The sequence below is a fragment of the Pteropus medius genome, unplaced genomic scaffold (assembly GCF_902729225.1).
Source record: "Pteropus medius unplaced genomic scaffold, Ma_sr-lr_union100, whole genome shotgun sequence".
NCBI classification, from domain to species: Eukaryota; Metazoa; Chordata; class Mammalia; order Chiroptera; family Pteropodidae; genus Pteropus; species Pteropus medius.
This window is the reverse complement of record NW_024346771.1, coordinates 3704349-3724349: the sequence shown is the minus strand read 5'-3', so window position 1 is coordinate 3724349 and position 20001 is coordinate 3704349.

Sequence of the window (20001 nt, the reverse complement as noted above, 5' to 3'; positions counted from 1 at the left end):
GTCTTGTTTCTGCATCATTTCACTCTTTTAGACTGAACAATGTTGCCTTAGCAACTGAGGAAAAATATATGTTGAATACATGTGTTGTTTATCCTGCATCATTTCAAAATACAATTTAGTTGTGCTGGCATGCAAAGTGATCCTTAATTTAATGAATACACACAGTTTTCACAGACTTACTATAAAAAGATCTATTTAAATTAGCTTTCAAGATTCTAGACTGTTAGGTGTGGAAAATAAATATCCACTGTTAACAGAATATATTAACATAATAACTGCCTGATTAAAATTTAGATGTTTATATAATGAAATCTGACCCACAAAGATAGCAAAACAACACTTACTTCATGCATTCAGCCAACAGTATCAATAAAACATTTAGAGAGATATATTAGGTTATATTTGGTTACTTTAATTATGTATCAAGCTTCTCGCTATGTACTTCAGTGACCCAAAAAATATAATAGCTCTGTTCTTCTTTAGAGCTAAGTAGACCTAATCATGTAAAGTCAATTTAAAATTAAAGGTGCACTTCACTCTAAGTGAATCTGATTATAAGAAAACTTGATCTAATCTAATATGTTTATCTTACAGGGGAAAGAGGGAGAAGCAGAACAGTGTGCCAGGAACTACATCGAGAGCTTTACCTAAATGAATTCATTGCCTAACTATCCCTAGAGATGCGGATTATACATATGTTACCTGTATATGTTTCCTTTAAAGAAAGGAAAGAGAGACTCAAAGAGATGACATAATTTTCTCAAGATTATGACTCTATATATGGAATTGCTTGTTATTTAACCCTGAGGCCTCTGCCTCACCTTCATTGTTTCCAGCATATTGTGCTCTCTTCTTGTATCCATTTTGACAAGCTTTGTCTTTTAGATGAATTATTTAGTTCATTTACATCAATTGTAATTTCAGATATATTTTATTTTAAATGTATTACACTACTGTTTGTTTTCTATTTGTTTCACTTGTTTGATGTTTTCCTCTCTTTTCTTCATTTCTTTGGTCTTTTTATTATTCTAATCTTTTGCCTTTATTAACCTTAGAAGTTCTATATACTTTTTACTATTTCCTTAGTTATTACTTTAGAAATTGCAACATTCATTCTTCACTTATCAAAGTTTAATATATTTGTTATTTTGTTCCACTTCCAGAAAATATATCTGTTTGTATTGTTTGTTACTTCTGAAGTTTCTCAGTCAAGGTGTCTTGTTTACTCATAGGTCTGACTATTTTTTATGGCATGCCAGACGTGGTATTTGAAAAATTATTTATTAAAAACGTTGAGGCCTAGGGTGGTGCTATCTTTCTCCAAAGGAGGCTCATGTTGCTTTTGCCTGCTATCCATAGTTACTAGGCTGCCTGGAAGTTTCTTGAATTCCATTTTAATGAGTGAGTAATTTAAAGTAAGGATGCAAAGTTAGGCCTGGTAGAGACCTATTTTGTAACCTTTCAGCCTCTTACCATGCATGAGAGTTTAGAAACAAACTTCTCCTCTATTTTGGACTCACATTTGTCTCCCTTGCCCCAAGAACCTGCTCCTTAATACCCTACTGTCACTAGAATAATTAAAATCCAAGAGAAAGTGGTCTCAGATGCTTGATTCACATCTCTGGATTTCTATAATCCCCCAAATCTTGGCCTAATAATTCTGCATGACTTTGTGAGCTCTCCATTTCCTACAAGCGTATGTACATACATTAAAATTTTTTTCTTTTTTTTCTTTTTTCTGTTTTTTTTTAGTTATCCTCACTGGAAAAGTTCATGGGTACAGGAGGCCTCTTTTACAATTCAAATATAATTACAAGTTTAAAGAAATATTTTGTTGCTTTTCAGTTGCTTGGAAGCACAATTAGTAAACAAACATAGTTATAATTTAGATACGTTTTCTCTGAAATTGTATATTTTTAATAGGGTAAAAAAGAAGTACCAAATAACTGACCAACTTCATAAAATACTACTTAAAACAGATTCTGGTCCTGAAATGTATGTGAACATTTAAAAATATGGTTTTATAAGCAAGCTAGTTAGAAGAAAGAGTTTAAAGGTGATTAATACATACACTAATTGGCTGTGAGGATTTTGGATTTTATTCTCAAAAATGGAAAACTTTGACAAATTTTAAGCAGCAGTGATAAGAACTAATATGCATTTAAAAATGAAAAATTACTGTCTTCTTTGGGAAAGATTCATGGCAGGGGGAAATGAAGGAGGCAAGATTGAATGATGGAGATGAGTTAGATTTACAGAAGTCCCAATGAGAGAGGATAGTGGTCTAGACTAGGCTGTGGCAGTGGCTGTGGATAGGAGTGGACATATTTGAGATGTCTTTTTTTTCTTTATGAGGAAATACATTAGGGCATTTTATTTTTTTCATGCTTCTCCTTGAAATACTTTTCTCCATTCTTGGATGGTAATATTTTTCCTACTCTTCAACACCTTTTAAATTCATTTCCAAATCTGAAAAGCTGAGGTAGTTAATTACTTCTCATTCTGAATACACATAGCTTTTTTTCAATACTGCATTATAGCACTTTCTGTGCAGTTTTCTCTTATTATATTTTTGTTCTTCACTATGAAGAAGCTGCTTGAGGACATTGTTCATAGCTTCATAGTTTCAATCAGTGCTGTTTGGCAAAAGGGCTAGCACAAAATTAGGTGCTCAGTAAATGTCCTTTAAATTAGAACTTGTTTGTGTTTTTGTAACTATTTTACTATTTTGACTGCTGTCTCTTTTAATAGTCTATTCATGGGGCTTATCTATTCTTGGAAGAATGGAATATTTTATATAACAGTGCATTGCAAATTTATATTTAGAAACATGCTTGTCTTATGTTACATTTTTATTAAAAAGTGAATAATGAAATAGACATATTGAAATAGATAAATCGAAAGTGAGCATTAAAGAAGGGAAGAAAATGACATAGATGATAGTAGCTTTGTTCATTTGCTTTTCTGACCGCATCTGCTTTTTCGTCAAAGTCGTGATGGAAACATGGAGCAAACAGCAAGCCGAGTTGCCTGGGTTTAGATGAGCAGAAGCCTTACAACTAGGAAGAGAAATAAGAAATCAGGAGGTAGAAGGGAGCAAAGACTCAAGGCTGCCTGGTCTGGGAGGCCGAGTGGGACAGAGGTTATGGCAGCTGCAGACGCCTCTTAAAGGAGCCATGTACGTGACCAGAATGGACTCGCTTGTTCTGAGCACCAGCGCCCAGTTGGCTGCTTGTAGGGGATGGGTTTTGGGGGGCACCAGGGACTTATAGGACACTGAATTGTCAGTGCCAGGGTTGGAGGTGAGGCTTTCTCCCCAGCAAAAGTGCTGATGGTATCCATTGTTTCTCTGTTGAGACCTCTCCCCTCCCAGGTGTGGATATAACATGCCACTGTAGCTGAGACTGTTATCCAGTCATCAAATTGGATAACAGAGGTTGCTCTGCCCAGAGGAGCTCCTGAAACTCTGCCTCTACCAATTTTCAGCCCCACCCAAGCCACACCCAGTTGTGTCCCTGATGAGTCCCGTGCAACTTGTTGAGCAAGCTCCAAGACCCTCACCGATGGCAGCTGACCTCAGTTTCAGGTGTGGCTTCTTGAGGCAACTATAAGCACAGCTTCTGTGGATTGCTTGCTAAATCTTATCAGGTGGCCCCAGAGGGGCACAGGCTTGGGCTAAACTTGGCCTGCTGATGAATCTCTTTCAGGACTGTGCCACTGGATACCTACTACATGAAGCTATGCTAATAAGACTGAAAGACTTAGGAGCTTTGTTTAGTATGTAGAAACTGACAAAGAAGTAGATACCAAATGAGAGAACAGAACAGAGATCCAGAAATAATGGAGTTGAGCAATCTAACAGATGCAGGGTTCAAAACACTGGTTATAAAGATGCTCAATGAATTTAGGAGAAGTGTAGATGAACTCAGTGAGAACTTTAATAAAGAGATAAAAAACATAAAAATGGAAATGAAAATTATAAAAGGGAACCAGTAAGAAATAAAGAATACATTATCTGAGATGAAGAGTATATTAGAAGGAATTAACAGAGTGGATGGAGAAGAGGATCGAACCACCAATATAGAGGACGGGAAAGCCAAAGACACCCAATCAGAAAGAAGCCAAGAAGATAATAATAATTTAAGGTGTCTTTGGGACAAAATTAAGTGTAAAAACTTCTGTGTAATAGGAGCACCTGAAGGAAGAGAAGGAGAACGAAAAATTGAAAAGCTATTTGAAGAAATGATGGAAATTTTCCCTAACCTGGTGAAGGAAATAAACATACAACCCCAAGACGCTCAGAGAGTCCCAAGAAAGAGGAACCCAAAGAGGCCCACAGCAAGACACATCATAATTAAAATACCAAAAGTTAAAGGCAAAGAGAGAATCTTAAAAGCAGCAAAAGAAAAGCAGTTAGTTACCTACAAGAGGGCATCCATAAGACTGGCAGCTGATTTCTCAAAAGACTTTGCAGGACTGAGGGTTTTGGCACAAAATATTCAAAGTGATGAAAACTCATGATCTACAACCAAAAATACTTTATCTGGCAAAGCTATCATTTAGAGTCAAAGAACAGATAAAGAGCTTCCCAGAACAACAAAAAAACAACAAAAAAAAACAACCCCATAAAAAACCCAAAAGGAATTCATCACTTTCAAGCCACTATACAGGAAATGTCAGAGGAACTTATTTAAGAAGAAAAAACATGTATCAAAATCATGAATAAAAAATGGTAATAATTACATATCTATCAACAAGTATCTCAAGTGGAAAAGAATTAAGTGCTCCAACCAAAGGATAGGGTAGCTGAATGGGTAAGAAAACAAGACCCCTACATAGCCTGCTTACTAGAGACTCTCTTTAGATTAAAAGACACACACAGACTAAAAAGAAGGGGATGGAAAAATATATTGCCTTGATGGTCCTAGAGGGTATTGCACTGAATGAATTAAGTCAGATAGAGAAACACAAATACCACATAATTTTGCATACCTGTGTAATCTAAAGAACAAAATAAAGTTTTTAGGAACTATGTGAATATGGTCCACCAGTGGATATTTGGATCTGTTCTTCCGTATAGATTTATTGTATGTTTATAGGGCTGAGGAAATTCCCAGTGACTGGCACCCACTACTTTGTAACTAGATCAAAGGAATGATTTTAGTTTGTTTTCAATTGTGTTTGAAAGCATTTACATTTGAGGGCTTATTAACATTTTATGCCTTTATTCTGACTTTGCTATGCTTATGAAACATTTTAAAGTCAAAATCAGAATTTATCTTCTGAAAGAGCTCACCTTCCTTGTAATTAGTGTGATGTTTTGCTATTTTTATTTCAAAACATTGTTACTGGTTAAAATTGTTAAGACTATAATTATTTTGTCTTTAGGTAGTGATATAATGATCAATCTCCTCTGATAACTCTTACCGATATTGTCTTCCTCACATTCAGAGTACAAGTTTTTAGGTATCAGCGGACATCACTACCATAAATCCATTCTTGTCAGACTCTATCTGGGGGTTGGGTTAGGATATCCAGGAGACCTTTAGTGTAGAAACAGATGACTCTGTGAAAGCAGATTGCTAAACCAAGTCCTGGCTATGAAGAATTAATTATGTAAGATTGACTATATAAGTTATATATGGAAAATTTAATTATAGTTAATGTTATATTTTATGATGGGCATATTATGAAATGATTTTCTTTCTCCTTGGCTTATTTCTAAGCCTCAGTTTAACAGGCCACACCTGCACAAACTGAAACGAAAGTCTCTTTGAATGGTGTCTTGTCTCAACCAGCTATAAATACAGCCTTTATGTATTATTCAGTGATTGAAAATATAGGATCTCTTGCATACTGCTTTTTTATTTCAAATAAGACAAAATAAGACAAATAAATTATATCTTATAATGAACAAATGTTTACTTTTTTTTCTTTTTTTTCACTCTAGGACAGAAAATGCTTTGAATTTGTAGAAATCTGATTTATTTCATACCTGTGAAAGTAACATTTGGTGATGCATACTTTATAAAGCATTCAATTCACCCTCTTTGGGTTTCCATAAAATCTGCAAAAATGTAACTTTGTTCCAGATATTTTTTGTAGCTGGCATCATATCTTAGTCTATTTTTTTTTCTTTTCTTTTTTCTTTCTTTTTTTTTTTTAGAATTAGACTAACTCAGGTGGCAAGTTTTATATGAGGTGACAGTTTGGCTTCAGTCTTATTCATGACTTTGATCTTGCATTTTTCCTTTTAAAATAGTATAGTTCATTTGGAATCTGACTCAAGTATTCTACAAACCATTTTTCTTTGATTTCAATTTCAGATTTCATTTTTGGGGGGAGGATATAAGGTAGTTTTAAACCTAATTTAGTTTTTATTTATTTCATCCATCAAAGAAGCAAGTCAGTTTTTGTTGTTTTGTTTTGTTTTGTTTCTGGTGGAAATGAGTCAGCATTTCCTCTTAAGAACAAGTCAGCATTATTGATCAATTTACTTTTACACACATATAATTTAAAGCTGGAAGAATAATACTGCAAATAGGAAAAATTTGAATTGTCACAATTTTTATAAGAACAATTATCTACCTTATATTGAATAATGTTGGATTTGATTTTTAAAGTTGAAATGCTAAATATAAAATGATTCAGACAGTAAAAAACTAAGCAGATTAAAAATGCCTGGAATTGAAAATATGCAAAATAATAAGAATTAGTTATTATTTGTTTCAATTCTCTTCTGCTCTAAAGTATTCTTTTCATAATCTCCTAATCACAATATCATTCCACCATAATCTCATTTTTATTGAATGCCATTTTTGACCTTTTCACCGTTTACTATGAGAACGTTTGTGGCTACAGTGTTTACACTGAGATAACTCTCCATATCTAAACTTAACCCCAAAGTTTGCCATAGAATATTTCGCTTTTATTATTATTTTTGCATCTCTCTAGTACATTGATAGTCTTTGAAAACAAATGACATCATTTTATTTATAGCATTCTGTTTTTAGTAGTTTGATTCCAAAAATGTCAAATCCTAGAAAATATAGCATTCCTACACGTGATGTTAAATGAATGCTGGCAGCAAGCTGTGCTTTTTTTTGAAAAAGGGTTAAAGATGTCTTGGGAATGGTTTACATTTGAAAATTTTTACCAATATGACTTAAGCCCATGGTCAACTTTCACACTGGAAGAAGTAATTTGGTGGTGAATGTCTTTACTGTGACCTTGGTCTACTTTAGACTAGGATAGGGGCTTAACTCCACCCACTAAACCTTACTTTCTGGGTCTGCCTTCAAGGATGGAGGTCAAACTGACATACTTCTGGTTTCCCTAGTTTATTTCTGAATCTTAGATGTGTACCTTGTTGTTTTGACTCTTAGAAGTTTTGTTAAACAAAAAGCTTTGAGACCAAAAATTGTCCTGAAAGAAATAATTTATTGAGCCATAGAGTAAGAATCAGGTTCTGGGGCATGTAGTCTAAAACCACTAGCTACAGGGCTAGATGGAGAAGAGAAACATGTCTAGTGTCCTGGGATTGGCAGGGCTCTTGTAAACAATGAGTTTGGTGAATAAAGATGTAAGTTGCTTTGAAAGAATTTATATCAGGTCATTGGGAGAAGGTGACATAGGAAAAGGTTTGAGATAGGCAAATAGTCTGTATGGCAGAAGTATTTGATTCTTCTGGATTGGTTGTGGGCAACAGTTCTGAATGTTCATGCATAGGCAGGAAGAAGTGGTGTCTGGTGGTTGGCTGTTCTTTCAAAATAATTGCTGAAATAGCTACCTGGAGTTGATTCAAACTTTTAGCATTCATTCAGGAATGTGAGCAGTCTTTTTATAAAATTCGGTGTATTGGGGGTAACACTGGTTAATATCATAATATAACTGCAATCTTAAATTCTCTGTCATTTAAATTGCAATCTTCCAAGACATTGAGTTTGATTTCTGGAGGCCTTTCATTTTCTTTCTGTGCTCCCATCTTAGCTTGGTTGTTCATAGTATTTAATGGATTGTTTCTATGTCTGAACATTTGAGGTAGTGAACTCTTCTTGTTCAGATATTTTTTTTTGCTATCAAATATTCAGCAGATTGATAGGTAGGGTATTTTCTTATACAGATGGTGTTATAGCACAAGTTTCTGTTTTCTCTTTTCTGCAGTATTTGCCCCTCTGGGATCTCTGAGAAGAGGCATTGTTTCAATTAAAGAAAATGCCATTTACCTACTGGGACTGTGGGAGTCTGTGACTAGCTCACCTTGAGTATAAGGTATCGCCACTATGGTAGGGGAACATGGTAGGTGGTGGAGAGTCAGTTTGTGAGCTTTCAATGCTACCTCATTTTTACTAATGGCCACTGGCCAACTGTTTTTTTTTGTTTGTTTTTTAACTTTTTAAAAATTAAGTTTATTGAGGTAACATTAGTTAATACAATTATATAATTTTCAGATGTACATTATAATTTGACATCTGTATATTCTATTGTATGTTTACCACCCAAAGTCCAGTTTCCTTAAGCTACCATATATTTGATCCACTTTACCCACTTCACCCTCCCCCTACCCCTATATTCGACCGCACACCTGTCTATCTGCCCTCCCCACCACCCCCTACCCTCTGGTAACAACAAGTCTATAGTCCATGTCCATGAGTCTCTGTTTGTTTGTCCTGTTCCTTTGTTACCTTTAGGTTTATATCCCACACATAAGTGATGTTATGTGATTTTCAACTTTTTCAGTCTAGCTTATTTCGCTTAGCATGATTATCTTGAAGTCTATCCATATTGTCACAAATGGCAGTATTTCATCTCTTCTTATAGTTGAGTAATATTCCATTGTATATATGTACCTCAGCTTCTTTATCTAATCATTTATCATAGCACTCTTCGGTTGCTTCCATGCCCTGATCACAATAATGCTACTATGAAAATCAATGTGCAAATATCTTTTTGGATATGGGTTCTCAAGTCTTTGGGGTAAATACCTAGTAGTGGGATTGCTGGATCATATGGTAGATCAATTCTTAGTTTTTTGAGGAACCTCCATATTGTTTTCCATAATGGCTGTACCAATTTGTAGTCCCACCAAAAGTGTATGAAGGTTCCTTTTTCTCTGAATCCTCTCCAACATTTGTTATTAATTGTCCTGTTGATTATAGCTATTCTAACAGGTGTGAGATGGTGACTCATTGCGGTTTTGATTTGCATTTCCCTAATAGCTAGTGATGTTGATTATCTTTTCATATATTTGTTGGCCATTTGTATGTCCTCTAGCGAGAAGTATCTGTTCAGGTCCTCTGCCCATTTTTTGATTGGATTGTTTGTTTTTTGTTGTTATTGAGTCGTATGAATTCTTTGTATATTTTGGATATTAGGCCCTTATCAGAGGCATTGCTTGCAACTATATTTTCCCATTCGGATGGCTGTCTTTTTACCTTGTCGATGGTTTCTTTTGCTGAGCAGAAGCTTTTTAGTTTGATGTAGTCCCATTCATTTATTTTAGCTTTTACTTCCCTTGCCATTGAGGTCAAATTCATAAAATCCTCTTTAAGTCCAAGGTCCTTGAGTTTAGTTCCTATGTTTTTTTCTATGCATTTTATTGTTTCAGATCTTATATTTAGGTCCTTAATTCATTTTGAGTTAATTCTGGTCTATGGTTATAGATAATAGTCTAGTTTCATTCTTTTGCAAGTGGCTTTCCAGTTTTCCCAGCTCCATTTATTAAAGAGACTTTTATTTCTCCATTGTATGTTTTTGGCTTTTTTGTTAAAAATTATTTGCTCATATAAATATGGGTTTACTTCTGGATTCTTGATCCTGTTCTACTGGTCAGTGTGTCTGTTTTTCTGCCATACCGTGCTGTACTGATTACTGACGCTTTGTAGTATAATTTGAAATAAGTCAGAGTGATGACTCTAGGCTCATTCTTTTTTTCTGAGGATGGCTTTGGCAATTCGAGTTCTTTTATGCTTCCATACAAATCTGATGTTTTTTTGTTCTATTTCTTTAAAAAATGCCAATGGGGTTTTGATGGGGATTGCATTAAATCTGTATAATGCTTTAGGTAATTAAGTCATTTTAACTATGTTGATTTTTCCAATCCAAGAACACAAAATATCTTTCTATTAATTATATCTTCTTTGATTTCTTTTAATAGGGTCTTATAGTTTTCATTATATAGGTCCTTCACATGTTTTCTTAGATTTATTCCTAGGCATTTTATTCTTTTTGTTGCAATTGTAAAAGGAACTATTTTTTCCAATTCTTTTTCTAAGAATTCATTATTAGAGTATTAGAATGCTATGGATTTTTAAACATTGATTTTGTAACCAGAGATTTCACTGTATTTGCTTATTGTCTCTACTAGTGTTATTGTGGAGGTTTAGGGTTTTTCTATAGAGAGAATCACGTCATCTGCAAATAGTGACAATTTGACTTCTTCATATCTTATTTGGATGCCTTTTATATCTTTCTCTTGTCTGATTGTACTTGCTAGGACCTCCAATGTTACACTGAATAACAGTGGCGATAGTGGACAGCTTTGCCTTGTTCCTGATCTTAGAGGGAAGGTTTTTAGTTTTTCACCGTTAAGTATGATGTTAGCTGAGGGTTTGTCATATATAGCCTTTATTATATTAAGGTACTTTCCTTCTAAACCAATTTTGTTAAGCGTTTTCATTATAAATGGATGCTGTATCCTGTTGAAGGTTTTTTCTGCATCTGTTAATATGATCATATGATTCTTATTTTTTAATTTGTTTATGTGGTGCATCACATTAATCGATTTGCATATGTTGAACCATCTCTGTTTCTCTGGGATGAAGCCCACTTATTCGTGGTATATAATCTTTTTAATATGTTGCTGTATTCGGTTCGCTAGTATCTCATTTAGGATTTTTGCGTCTGTGTTCATGAGAGATATCGGTCTGTAGTTTTCTTTTTTTTGTGTTATCTTTACTAGATTTTGGTATCAGAGAAATATTGGCCTCATAACGTGAGTTGGGAAGTATTGCCTCCTCTTCTATTTTTTGGAAGAGTTTAAAAAGAATAGGTATTAAATCTTTGAATATTTGGTAGAATTTGCTGGTGAAGCCATCTAGTCCTGGACTTTTACTTTTTTGGTAGGTTTTTGATGATTGTTTCAATTTCAATACTGCTGATCGATTTATTAAGATTTTCCAGATCTTCTTGATTCAGTCTAGGAAGATTGTATTTTTCTAAGTACTGGTCCATTTCTTCTAGGTTATTAAATTTGGTTTTATATACTTTTTGATAGTATTCTTGCATGATTCTTTGTATTTCTGCGATGTCAGTTATAATTTCCCCTCTTTCATCCCTGATTTTGTTTATTTGTGTACTTTCTCTTTTTTCTTTAGTGAGTCTAGCCAAGGGCTTTTCAATTTTGTTAACATTCTCAAAGAACCAGCTCATCATTGCATTTATTTTTTTATTGTTTTTTTTTTTCAATTTCATTCATTTCTGCTCTAATTTTGATTATTTCTTCTGCTGATGTTAGGCTTCATTAGTGCTTCCTTTTCTAGTTTTTTAGATGAAGTATTAGGTTGTTTATTTAGGCTTGTTCTAAGATAGGCCTGTAATGATATGAACTTTCCTCTTATTACTGCTTTTGTCGTGTCTCAAAAGTTTTGATATGTTGTACTATCATTACCATTTGTTTCTATGTATTTCTTGATCTCTCTTTTTATTTCTACTCCAAACCAGTTATTCTTCAGTAGCATGTCATTTAATCTCTGCATATTTGTGGTTCTTCCTGCTTTCTTTTTACAGTTGATCTTTAATTTCAAAGCATTATGATTAGAGAATGTGGTTGGTACGACTTCAACCCTCTTATATTTGTTGAGGCTATCTCTCTGTCCCAGTATGTGTTCGATTCTTGGGAATGTTCCATGTGCACTAGAGAAGAATATAAGCAGCTGTTTCGGGATAGAAGGCTCTGTAAATGTCAATTATGTCCAATTAGTCTACTGTGTCATTTAAGGATGTTATTTCCTTATCGATTTTCTGTTTGGATGATCTGTCCATATCTGACAGTGGAGTATTTAGGTTTTCTACTACAATAGTGTTTTGGTCTGTTTCTCCCTTTAGTCCTGTTAGTAATTGCTTTATATATTTTGGTGCTCCCTGATTGGGAGCATAGATATTAATAAGTGTTACGTCTTCTTGGTGTGTGATTCTCTTTATCGTTATGAAGTGTCCTTCAGTCTTGTTTTACTTTTTTTATTTTGAAGTCTACTTTGTCCAATATTAGTACTGCTACTTCCGCTTTTCTCTGAATGCCATTTGCGTAAAACATCATTTTCCATCCTTTCACTTTGAGTCTATATTTGTCTTTGGAACTGAGATATGTCTCCTGAAGGCAGCATATGGTTGGGTTTTGATTTTTGATCCATTTGAAACTTTGTGACATTTTATTGGTACTTAAGCTAAATTCTAAGTCACCTCTGAGAGTTACCTACTTTTTTTCCATATATGCATGAAGTAGATGTTTTAATAAATTTCTATTTGTTTTTCTTTCGTTAACCTGTCTTTTGTTACAGAGTTCCCACATAAGAATTTAGAAGAGTACAGGAAAAATAATTTTTCACCTAAAACTGGATACTATAGCCCAGTCAAGTAAAGACATAAAACATCATCACAACAATCTTCTTGCCATATTTTGTATCACACTACACCAGCAGTACAAGTTCAATGCTGGGCCTAGACCCTGTGGGTTATGGTTTCGACTAGTGGAAAAAATCTGGAACAAAAACTTGACCCTTTTTCAAGGTTTATTTATTTAACAAAAACTTATTTGGTACTTATCATGTACTAGGTGTAGGAAAGAAAAAATAATTTTCCCTCACTCTTCTAAGCTCTTGGCTGAAACACCTCTGTAATAAAAGACAGATTAACAAGAGAAAAACAAGCAGAAGTGTAATAACATGTATATCTCATTTATACATGGAAGATACCAAAGAAAACTGAATAAAACACACTGAAATAGCTCAAGTCACCACCTTAAATACCATCTCAGGCTAAAGACAAAAGAAAGATATTGGGGGTGGAGGAAGGGGTCAGTTAAGGGAAGATATCCAGAAAAACACAATAAGTAAGTATAAGTTGTCATTCTGATTTAAGTCTGTAACTTCTCTATTGATGAGTGTCTTGTGATTTAGAGTATCCTTCTCTTTCTGGTATGGAAAAGGAGACACTTACAAATGGAGATTTCCCTTACAAATGGGAATTTTCCTTACAAAAGGGTAACTTCTACTCTGTGTTCAGAGGTTCTCCTGTGTCTGTAGTTTCTTAAAAATAAGCAGCTTAAAAGCAATCTTTATGCCAAAGAGACACATTTCAGCGTAGCATAGCTATCTTTCATAGGCATTTTTAAAAGCATATTACAACTAGTTAATTATTTCAGTAACACTATGATGCCTTTACATAAATTTCTTTAGTTATCTCATTTCACATACTGAAGTACAGAGAGGTTAATCAATTTGCCCAAAAAGCAGAGCCAAGATTGAATCCAGAATCTGGCTGAAGAGCAAATGTACTTACCACTATGCCATGCTGTTCTTTGTGGGTCCAGATGAATTTCACTTTCTTTAGAAATCGAGTTTCTCTTGAGGTTGAAGAAATATTAATTTCCTATTGTTACTGTTGGAGCAATCTGAAATCCATCATTATCCTAGTAGAACTGACAGAGTCCTCGGTTCTTTTCACTGACGCAGTAAAGAATTAAAGATCAATGAGATTGAGAAAAAGTGAAATTTATTAAAGCATATTTCAATAGAGAAATGTGTTTGATTAAAGTACGCTCCAAGGGAGGGGTGGGTTACGGCAAAGAGGGCTGTAACAGTGTAGAATTGAGGAAATAAACTTTATACTGTGACTATGATGGGTGGTTACAAGGGTAGTGCTAAATAATTGGCACATGAGGTCATTTTTTTGACATTTGGCTGTTATATAACTTTCTACTTACTACGCATGTGGTTACCCAGAATTCAGTCCATTATAATTAGATTCATAATTAGATTCATGAGGAGAGAGTGACCATGTAACCTTAGATATCATGATCTTGATTGGGGATAGCTAAATGTATCCTGGGCATTAGTGAAAGCAGTTAAAAATTTCATTATGACTGATGGGACATGTACAAAGAAGAAAAAGTGAAGGATTTAATCAAAGACAAACAAAAAATCCTGGCATGAGCATTTAAGAGAGTTTGAGTTATGAAGCTATTGTTTTTCAGTTTCAAACCCATTCTCTATAGTCCTTGTTTGGTGCTGGGGCTGAAACTCTGCAGACCACATTTCTGCTTTGCCAGCTGCTGCTACCTGTTGGGCTCTGGCAATGAGGTCTCAGGAAGGACACACAAAGCTAGAGGAAGGAGAAGGAATGTTCTTCTTTTTGTGGGCTCGTATCTATTTCCTGTTCCTTGAGCATCATGCCAAGAATGCTTTTCAGCAGAGCAGAGGCAGCTCCTTCCAGGAGCAGAATCTGAATCCAGTTTGCAGTTTTTCCTTCCCTTGCAGAACTCACCTCAATGTAATCTTTCAGAGACACCAGCACTGGTCTGCCAGCACTCTCTCTGCAGAAGTCTGAGTCTCAATTTCACTGATCCCTCCCCCAAGCCTCTAGGCTGTAATAATGCCAACATTTTACCTTTGTTTCCTCACCTCTAAGGATGGTCATTGTTATCCAGAGTTGCTACTTCCATTGTACCTGTATATACCCTTTGACCTTTTCTTAGTTAGCTTTAGACCTAGTTAATTCTTAAGCATCTAATGAGTTAATTTTGGCAAAAGAAAGATTACTAAGGTTAATTATTAAGAGTTCTTTGTAAAAATCAGATTATTAAATATATTAGGAATTTTTAGCTCCGCTAATTATAATAAATGCTGCAGACTTAACATGACAAAAAGAGACCTTTTCAACAAGTAATTTCGCTTAAAAAATAACTTTCAATTGAAAGAACAGCATGAATATATCATTAAGGGAATTAAAATCTAAATGGATGAGGAAATTAGAAACTCAAAATACTTTAAGTAAAAATAAACTAGGCAAACAAGAAACAGACATCATATTGAATAACATGTCAGAAAGAAGTAAGTATTGACATGAGTTTAATAAAAACCGCTAAGCCAAACACCTTGATCACCTTTCCCCCCATTTACAAAGTATATACAATTTGTAAACACACAGATCAAACACTTTAAAAGTGAAAAAAATATATCAGGACAAAGCCATAGATATTATATAAATGATCTAAGAGTTAATTTAAGAAAGTCTCTGCTGATATCTTTGAGAAGAAAATAGAAGTGAAATGAATAATCGTATCGTCAGACGGATATATACTAGGTTAAATTACCATGGCCAAAGTTATGATTTAAGGCTAAATGACAGTAACAGTGAAGCCTCCATTGTTGTTTCACAGGCTCAGCCCTTGGTTTTGTCCTATTCTACATTTTATTTTAAATCAATGTCAATTTCTTTCTGGCAAAGACCACCGACAATGTACCTATAACTGAAAAGCTGGGTTTATTATTTGTTGCAGTTTCAAGAGAATGCTCATAATGGGGAATTCTATCATAGTGATGCAGGACAAGATGATTCCCCTGCTGAGTAGAGTCTCAATTCCTACAACAAGAGGGAGAGGTCTTGATTGGACGTAGGATAGAATTCAAATGCACATTAGAGTTAGAGACAAAAGGAAAGTTTTTTAGAGAAGGAACAATGCTTCATAGACAGAGTATGGTTTCTCAGAGACAGAGAAATGAGAAAGACAGATCTTGAGTGTTCAGGAATTCAGTTTCTATGTGTTTCCCAGTTTCTGTGAATTACAGTTTAAAGACTTTGTTTCTCTATTTTTCTTTGATGGTATGGGTATACGGAGTGAAAGCTATAGAAATGCAGAGTGAGGGCATACTAGCAATCTCAGCCTTTGTTCTATAAATTCTCCATGGTCTGGCTTTAGGGAATGAATGGTTGGGTTTATTTTGTGTAGGGTGCAACTTAAAGACTCTGTTTTTCTGTTTTTGTTTTTTTGTTTTTTTTTTGTCTTGTTTTGTTTTATTTTGTTTATGGTATAAGAAAATCGTTGTCAGTAATCCAAGCAGAAATCTTCCATTTTTCTGTAGGCTTCCCATGGTCTAGCAATAGCACATTGCAAGCTCTGAATAAAACTTATCAGTTGTGCAGTTCTCATGCCTCTTCCCTATATCAATTGGTTTGGGGTTTGGGCTGAGTAATTGGGTATGTGTGGCGGGGTTCCTGAGGAAGTAGGGCTTTCCTCTGGATTGGATGCTATCAGGAGGAAGAGTACTTAAATCAGTTTTATCTATAAAGAACAGACTAGTGCTAGAACAAAGCCATAATTGATTAAACAACAAAAACAACAACAAATTACTCATATTAGCCAGAAGAAGAGAAAGTTTAGTATTTTGTGGATTGTACAGTGAATTTGCTTTGTTTCAATTTATCATATTCTCAGAGTGACTTTGTCTGGTGTTGCTGTTCTATGAGATGGTTTATGTTCAATAAGAGAATATGGCTTAGCTCTAAGCATCAGATAAGAATATCAGGGAAGGTTTTCCTCTTTTCTCAATAGGTTTTTTTTTTATAAGTACATAGAAGCCTACTTAATCAAATATGTAGATGGCAACAAGTTGAAAAAAAAATTTAAAATGAAAAGAAAGAAAGCAGTGTGAATTCTAGAGATAAGTTGTATGTTAGAGATCATAAAATACAAACTTGTCTTTTATAAATGAGGAGACAAAGGCCTAAAGCAATTAATGACATATCCAAGTGTAAGGGCAAACCCAAATTAAAAGTAAGAGAATAATTCTTCCTGTTGAAAATAAGTTAAGAGACTTACCCTTCCTTTATTTTAGAGTTTACTTTAGAAACTTGTAACTTCTTTCTCTGTCTTTTTGAAATATATGTGAATATTTTTAAAAGCTAAATAAGATGCTTGTCAGCCATATGACCCAATATTCTTCCTCGGTACATGAGAGTCATCTCTTTGAAATATAATGAAGAAAAATGTGACCCAATTTTCCAGTTTTTGTGGGTTTGTAGGAGCCTAATTTGGCAGTACACGCCTCACACCAAGTTACAAAACTACTTACTATCATACCTATATGAGAAGTTTGTTATTTCTCTCTATAAAATCAATTAGCTAACACAGGTCAAACCAATTACCATGTGAATTTAACAAAAACAAATGGTGCTGTCAGGTCCACTTTCTTGAGGACTAGTTGAGGTTTACTTTTTTAAATATATTTTTAAAATTTTCATGTATATTTAACAAATAATATTATATTAGTTTCAGGTGTATAACATAGTGATCAGACATTTACATAGCTTATAAAGTGATCACCTCGATAAGTTTAGTATCCATCTGACACCATATATAGTTATTATAATATTATTGATTATATTCCCTATGCTATACTTTACATCCTCATGACTATTTTGTAGCTACCAATTTGTACTTTTTAATCCTTTCCCCTCCATCACCCATCCCACCCATCTGGCAACAATCAAAATGTTCTCTGTATCTATGAGTTTGATTCTATTTTGTTTGTTCTTTTATTATGTTTTTTGGATTCCACATATAAGTGAAATCATATGGCATTTGTCTTTCTCTATTTCACTTATTTCTAAATGATGGCTTGATGGGTAGAATAATCTTGGTTGTAGGTCTTTGTTTTTCAACACTTTAAAGATTCTGGAGCAATTGCTTCTAGCTTATAAAGTTTCTGTTGAGAAATCAGCTCAGAGCTCCCTCATAGGTAAATAACTGCTTTTCTCTTGCTACTTTATTCTCTTTTTGTATTTAATCTTTGACATGATGTGTCTTGTCAATTATGATGTGTCTCGGGGTGTGTTTCTTTGAGTTCATCTTGTTTGAGACTCTCTGTGCTTCCTGGGCCTGTATGTCTATTTCCTTTGCCAGGTTACAAAAGTTTTCTGTCATTTTTTCAAATAGATTATCAGTTCCTTGCTCTCTCTCTTCTTCTTCTGGTACCTTTATAATACAAATGTTGATGCACTTGATGTTGTTCCAGAGGTCTCTTAAACTATCTTCATTTGCGGGTGGGGGAGGGTTCTTTTTCTTAGCCTGTTGTTCTGATTTGATGTTTTCCACTACCAACCTCCAAATTGCTGATTTGCTCCTCTGCTTCATCCCATTACTGTTGATCCTCTCTAATGTATTTCTTTTCAGTATTGTAGTCTTCATCTCAAATCTGCTGTTCTGATTTGATGTTTTCCACTACCTTAACTTCCAAATTGCTGATTTGCTCCTCTGCTTCATCCTATATACTGTTGATCCTCTCTAATGTATTTCTTTTTCAGTTATTGTAGTCTTCAGTTCTTTGTTATGTTTTCTATCTCCATTTTTGTTTCCTATCTTTTTGTTGAAGTTCTTACTGAGATCACTGAGCATCCTTATAACCAATGTTTGGTAGAATGAATGTATCCATATTTAGTTCTATTTCTGGAATAATGGATTCTAACAGCACTTCTAGTAGGGAATAGCTGCCCTTCCATCCCTTACCCTGAAGCCAGACAATTCAGTTCCTCTTCATATGTTCCTGGTACCTTTCAAGCTGCTTCCCCAGCACTGGAGCTCAGAGCTAGTGCGTTTGTTAGAGCACAGGCCTTTTAATAGGAATTCCTGGGACTTTAGCAGCCCTTAATCTCACTCAGCCACAATCTTTGCTGGTTTTTACAGTCAGAAGTTGTGGGGACTTCCCTTCCTAGTACTGGAACTCTAGGCTAGGGACCTGGTGTGGGGCTAGGACCACTTGCTCCTCCAGAGGGACCTCTGCAGTTGAGATAATCCTCCTGATTTTTAACTGCCACACATAGGTGTGGAACCAGCCAGTTTGGTATCTTTGCCCCTTTTACCAGTCTGTACATGAATTCTTTATGTCCAATCTGGGGCTTTGGTTCAGCTAGACTTCAGGTGATTCTCAGTGATGGTTGTTCTGTAGTTTAATTGTAATTTTGATGTGGTCATGGGAAGAGGCAAGCACAGTGTTTACTTACTCCATCATCTTGACCAGAAGTTAGTTTTATCTTGAGAACATGTGTATAATGGGTCATATCTGCTTGGCCACAGAAAGGGGTAACAGTTTTTTGTGTCTTGGCATTGTCTTTAGAGGATTTCCTATGACACATATTACATTCTAGTTTAACATTTATTCAGTAATAAAATTTGTTTCTTTCTCTTCTGCCTTTGTGGAGAAATTTCCTGGATTAGGAGGAGATTTTGGTTTTAATTATATTTCCCCAACAAAGATCACAGAGCAGTGGCAAAGATGGAGCAGTTATGCAGTCACCACATTCCCATTTCAGAGTTTTTTCCAGTAAATCACCCTGCTACTAACTAGAGGATACCCATTTAGATGTGTGTGGTCACCATTTTGAAGTATGTGGAAGATGGGCTGAAACTAGTAATATTAGTAAGAATAAGTTAAAACATTGTTTTTGCTTCAAAAGAGAGAATGACTTATTAAATTTGCAAATGCATTTAAACATGTCAAATAGTAAGGGGAAAATGGATTCAAAGTTTTGAGATATACTCCTAGATCTTATTTCTCATATAACTGGAATTTTGTACTTTTAATTTCCCCTTCTCCGACCTCTGCCTCTGGTAACCACATGTCTGATTTTTTGTTCACTGTTTGTTTTTTGTTTTGTTTTATTTTAGATTCAACATGTAAGTGAGATCATACAGTATTTGTCTTTCTCTGAATGACTTATTTTATTTAGAATTATACCTTTAAGTTCCACCTATGTTGCCATAAATGATAAGATTTCCTATTTTTTATGACTGAATAATATTCCATTGTATACATATACCACAACTTCTTTATTCATTCATCCATCAATGACGCTTATGTCTTAGCTATTGTACATGATGCTGCTATGAACATGGGGATACTGATATTATCTCAAATTAGTGTTTTTGTTTCTTTTGGGTATATTTCC